The sequence below is a fragment of the Gadus morhua genome, chromosome 3 (genome assembly GCF_902167405.1).
Source record: "Gadus morhua chromosome 3, gadMor3.0, whole genome shotgun sequence".
Lineage (NCBI taxonomy): Eukaryota > Metazoa > Chordata > Actinopteri > Gadiformes > Gadidae > Gadus > Gadus morhua.
This window is the reverse complement of record NC_044050.1, coordinates 6,372,853-6,377,852: the sequence shown is the minus strand read 5'-3', so window position 1 is coordinate 6,377,852 and position 5,000 is coordinate 6,372,853. Positions and strand designations below refer to the sequence as shown.

Genomic DNA, 5,000 nt, shown 5'->3' with positions numbered 1-5,000 from the left:
AGTGGGTCAGCAGGGGCGGGCGGCCCCAGCTCAACTCTCAGCAGCCTTCTGGAAAGGCTTTTAAGGTATCCACCAGCAGTCCCTCGCTGGAGCATCTCAATATGATACACACACACTCTGACTGGTCAAGGAGGTCGCTGCAGGACACGCACATGAACCGCATGGTGGAAAAAGACACACCATGCACCAAACTTAAGACGGGCTGCTAAAGTACACAAACACACACACAGCAAGATGGCTTTTTTGTATCTTTTCTTTGTGCGGACGGAGTCCATCCTACGAACGCATCACGACTTGTTCTGACGGCAGTGTGCAGTAAAACACGAGATATCTATAATGCATATTATTTAGAATACATTATATCTGCCGACGGGTTGAATCCAGATGGATTTCGAGGACATTTTGTAAAAAGAAAACTATGACAAAAATGTCAAACCCAAAACAATGTTGGAGGGGTAACATCTCAGTAAATGCTTCATATATTTTTAGACAGTGTTATTTCTGGAATAATTAAAGTGCTGTTGGGATAGTATGTAACGTTACTTAAACTTGCAGTGTTGTGAAACGATAAGAAGACTTTCTCATTTTTCCTGACATAATGTGGTTTGTGTGCAATGTTGTCCCAGAAACGATAGAGTTGCAGTAGTGCTCCTCAGCCACTAGTCTGTGCTGTTACACCACTGCTGTGTGTTTGTGCTGCTGACCGACTTTCTATAGGCCTACAAGGACTAGGCCAATGATGGCAGAATACATTAAGTGGGAAATCTATTGACGTAAAGACCACTAGAGACTAATTTATAGATGGAAACTAGGAAGCGGGTCAATGCTGCTGTGCTCCCCCGCTTCAATGTCATAACAGCAACAAACAGCCTATCTGAATACATATCTAAATTCGTCCAATTATTTCCACTGTAAGTTAACAATGCATGTATTCGTGAACTTGTGTACCCTTCATTGTAAATTGTGAGGACCAGTAGTTAGCTACCTAGTTAAACTATACGAAGAGCTTCCAAAGCTAATTCAATCAATGGAAGGAAACGACTGCCACAGACTATTGTTTGGCGTCAGCTTCGATTTTTTCTCCTCCGAGTTTGTGCCGATACTGTTGTGGTTGTTTCCTTCCAGCAAGCTTCTTATGGTGTGCTTTCTGGTCGAGACCTTGCTCGTTAGAGGGAATGTGGATCACCTGTGCTGGCCCCACTGAGGTAATTAAGACCTCAACAGGGTTTTTACAACAGATCAGCACTTTGGAAAATAGATCATTCTGCAGGCAGGCCTTTTCTACTCTCTACTCCTCCTCCACTAGGGAAGCAGCAATGGGTTTGTCCTCATTTATAGAGATGGGACTTCGATTTCAGTTATTTGTAACCATAGTTTTGTAGAGGTAGCTCTTATGTAGTGTTTTCATGAAACCAATCTACTACCAGCGCCAGGCACTTTTTAGACCTCCCAAAACCTTCCTGTTATTTTCCATTGTAAGATCTTTGTTCTTTTGGTATAGCAACGTTTCATCTTTTGAAAGAATCACACTCTCTGGGTCAGATGTGTGAAACACATCGGCACTCAACAACGGCCCATATAATCCCAGAGGTATCAGACTAAAAAGCAGGCCGGTACAGTGGAATGGAGCTCCTTTTGAGATGTATTTTTGCATTTATTTGATGGCACATGCTGGTTCCCACAGCAGGCATGAAAAGAAGCCTTAAAGTGTGTGTCGTCTGGATCGGGGGAATTGGGTAAGGAGGCCAGGGGTGTCAGAGATACCACAGAGGAGACACATTTAACTCTCAAATATGGCAACACTCTGCAGAATAAACCACATCACTGGCATGATTACCCTTTTTTTAGAGAACCAATGACTTCCCCGTGACTCCTCTTTAGTAGTGCCAGTGTATTAAGACGCTACACATTTAAATAGATCAATATATTTTACAATCCTTTCATGGCGGGAGTAAATCTTGGTAAACATGTTTACACTTCAGAGGTGTGCGCGTGCCCTGTGCTAATTGAATTTTCTCCGGAACATTCTTGAGGGCGCTGAGGAATGAGTTGGCATCTTCAAGGACATCTCCGAGCTGCATGGAACACTTTTGCAGATACAATTTTTTTACGCATCTTGACTTGTGTTTATGGGGCTACGTTCGGGTTCGGAGATATGCGAGAGTTTGTTAAAATCATCGTTGCCATCGCACCTTCCCTCAGCCTCCTGTCTGAGCGTTGGCGTCAAGGTTTGCCCGTCCTAACGTGGACCCCGGGAGAGAAGACGGAGTAAATGGCGGCAGCAAAAGAGGAAGGGACATGTGGCTGTAGCTCCTGCTAACATCCACCATGCCAGTTGGTGGCATAACAATGAAGGACGGAAACAGATTTGAAATGTGCGTCAAGCGGTAATCCTACGCACAGAAATATTCAAACTTTGTTCAATTTTAAGCCAAGAGAACTACAGCTGTCAAGAGTTATTAGACTACCCCTAGAAAGTATTGGAGACTCGGTCCAACTCTATTCTGCAGATTTAGTTTTTTTTGTGAAGTGGGGGGGGAACAGGGGGATGGGGGGGAGCATGGAATTTCCGTAAAAATCCAAAATAAGATTAAAAAATTGACTATTAGCCTCGTTTGGCAGAGTAACACTTGGAGGCTGCAGAATTAACTGGCCAATACACTCCGCTTATTTCCAATTTTCCTTATGAAACAACCTTTAGAAAGCCCAACTGGGCTAAACACTAGCTTATTGTGTTGTCACTGTATTCAACGTTTCTATACTGTCCCATGTTTCTGCCGTCTGGTCAGGAATCTATCCTTGTGTAAGGCTCACTGTAACCGCAGGATAACTAAGTGTCTGTCCCCCCTCCCCCTCCTGGGAGGTGTGCATGCGGGTGCTTATCCAGCATGATAATATGCCATTTAACCAAAGAAATAAGGAATACAAATCACACAGGACCCTCTACCAGGGCCACCCGGATGTGAGGGTGCTGGGGGGGCCGGGGGCAAGCAGAAGGGCGTGATCTGAGAGGATTCTTCGGCATAGAGTGCAGAATTATCTAACGGCCGGGGCAGCAAATTACTCAGCCGCGTCCCACTTTGGAGACGCATCACAAGGCCAGCCGCTAGAGGCCAAGTGAGCGAGTGAGGGGGGGGGGGGGGGGGGGGGGGGGTGGAACGACATGAAGGAAGAAGGGGGAGGTGTGCGTGGGAGGTGGGGAACCAGGGGGTTGGTGAGTGGAGTAGGATGTGGGGCTGATGGAAAACAAAAAGGTCAAAGCGAGTGAGAGATGGAGGCTGTGGTAGGGAGGTGAGACGATGCCGCACCCCCAAACCTCACAGCTACAGTACAAGGGAACCGGTACCAAGGTACAAAGAATACTGCACATCTTGTTCCCGCCTGCCTTCAGGCCTGCACCTGACGGTCCGAGAGCTAAGCGTGCGTTTCCCCGTAGCAGGCAAAAAGAAAGAGAATCACCTCAGTGCCAATGTGCAAGAGTTAGGGAGAAAGAAAAACGTGGCGATATTTCTTTCCTCCCTATAAGGACAGACGGAGCGATATTTCTTTCCAGCCTTTTCCCTCCTCTCCTCTATTTCATCTCCCCTTACAGGACAGGGTGTTAATTTTAAAAAGGAATAAATAGAAAGGGATCAGGGCAGATCATGTCGTAGGGTTGGTTCCTGGCTCGGGCCAGCGTGACCTGACTTTATTATATTGAAGTCGCACGGCAAATGTTAGAGTGATATTGGAGTCGCGGTACCTAGCAAGGGACGAGAGTGCTGCTGGAGCAGAATCAAAATGGCCACTGAATTAGTGCGCTGGGGCGTCTAATGAAAGCTCCTAGTTTGACTCTGTCTAAGTGACCCATTTCTTTCCCCTTTCTCATTTCCCTCCCTTTGCTCTTTCGCTCTCTCTCTATTCACACCTCACAATCACACACATGCCTGCGTCTACCTGAGTCATTCAGTGTGTGTGTCTCTGTGTATGTATATATTGTATCTATATTCCTCTCTCTCTCTTCTGTCCCTCTCGTCTTGCTGATAGAGTGGCCCACCATCCTCCGCAGGGAGGAATCTGCATAAATTTCATTACGCCGTCTCAAGTCATAGAAGAGACTATTGTAATATGTGCTTGCCTCTGACCTCACCGGTGTTTTGGGGTTCAAGGACCCTCTGGGGGCCAGGGAAGGGGTCGGCTCAACCGGGTCAGCCATGATGAGGCATAAGAGGAAATATCATTTCCAATGACCAGAACTTCTAGCAGATGTATAAATGAATTCTAACTATTTTAGGGACAGAACATCTCAAATATAAAAAGTTTATTATAGGATACACCACATTGTTGCCTTTACTTTTTGAGTTTAAAGCCAATGATTGATTTTCTTCGGATGTTCAATGATCATTTGTGTGTGAGTGCTTTTGTTGCATTAGCTTTAAAAGCCAAAGAAAAGCTTTAAAAGCCCATATTTCTATTGAACTAGGTGTTGATGCATCAGTACAACCAAGTCCTTGCAAATAGTTCAAAAAAGAGGAAAAAAAAAAGGTCAATCTAACAACCTCATTCTTTTAATCGTATCCTAGAAGTTCCTCAATGGATATGAGAGAATGACCTTCTACCATCTATGGCATATTTAGAGTAAAATCAAAACCAAAAAAACACAAATTCTACCATTGAGTCACGTTTCCTCCATACTCAGGTTCACACTGTCATCCAACAGCCTGCTCACTCCATGATACAAAAGGACTGATGCATAACCAAGGTGCCAAACAGCTATTTCAGTGAACCACTGATGCCGCCTCTCACTTTGTTATGCAAAACAAAGCACGCGCCACCAATAAGTTGCTATTTTGCAACAAAGAACAAAGCAAGAAATAGGATTCGAACTGCGATTCATGGAATCTCCAACCGGTTTTACCCTAAATTATCATAATGGCTGGATGTTATTGAACACCTTCACACAGGAAGCAGAGTATCATTAATGTCCGAGAGAAAAAGAGTGTTTAAATTGGGGGGGGGGT

General features: G+C 45.0%; 1 protein-coding gene across 14 annotated transcripts in view; it reads right to left on the bottom strand.

Annotated features, from left to right (window-relative positions):
- LOC115540474 (receptor-type tyrosine-protein phosphatase delta) overlaps window positions 1-5,000 on the bottom strand; it is a 154,701-nt gene that overhangs the window by 107,131 nt on the left and 42,570 nt on the right. The window lies entirely within an intron of this gene.